This window comes from Octopus bimaculoides, chromosome 20, assembly GCF_001194135.2.
Source record: "Octopus bimaculoides isolate UCB-OBI-ISO-001 chromosome 20, ASM119413v2, whole genome shotgun sequence".
NCBI classification, from domain to species: Eukaryota; Metazoa; Mollusca; class Cephalopoda; order Octopoda; family Octopodidae; genus Octopus; species Octopus bimaculoides.
Genome location: NC_069000.1, coordinates 16992678 through 16993120, shown reverse-complemented (window position 1 = coordinate 16993120; position 443 = coordinate 16992678). Strand labels below are relative to the sequence as shown.

The window sequence follows — 443 nt, the reverse complement described above, 5'->3', positions numbered from 1 at the left end:
ATGTAGAGACATTGGAGGAAAATGCAGTAACTCCGATGTAGTAACTACACATTTCTGTGAATATTCACACATTTATTCATCCAGACTTTTTATGGCACGCTGTGTGTGCGTACGTGCGTGTCTATGTGTGTGTGTGTGTGTGTGTGTGTGTGTGTGTGTGTGTGTGTGTGTGTGCGTATGTATACGTACACACATATATATGTATCTATTTATTCATTTATTTACACATATATATTCGCATGCATACATACAGACATACACACATACATACGTACACTTGTGCATACACGCACACATAAATCCTTGTGTTGCCTGCTCAGAGTAGTATGGTTAAGCCACTTAGAATAGAAAACTGAAGGTATTACGATTGAATACCAATGTTTTATTAAAGGAGCACGTTTATTGTTTTAATAAAACACACACACACACACACACACACACAC

The 443-nt window shown here is 37.5% G+C and overlaps 1 protein-coding gene across 1 annotated transcript in view; it reads left to right on the top strand.

Annotated features, from left to right (window-relative positions):
* LOC106871896 (protocadherin Fat 4) overlaps positions 1-443 on the top strand; it is a 42476-nt gene that overhangs the window by 38877 nt on the left and 3156 nt on the right. The gene's annotated exons all lie outside the window — the stretch shown is intronic.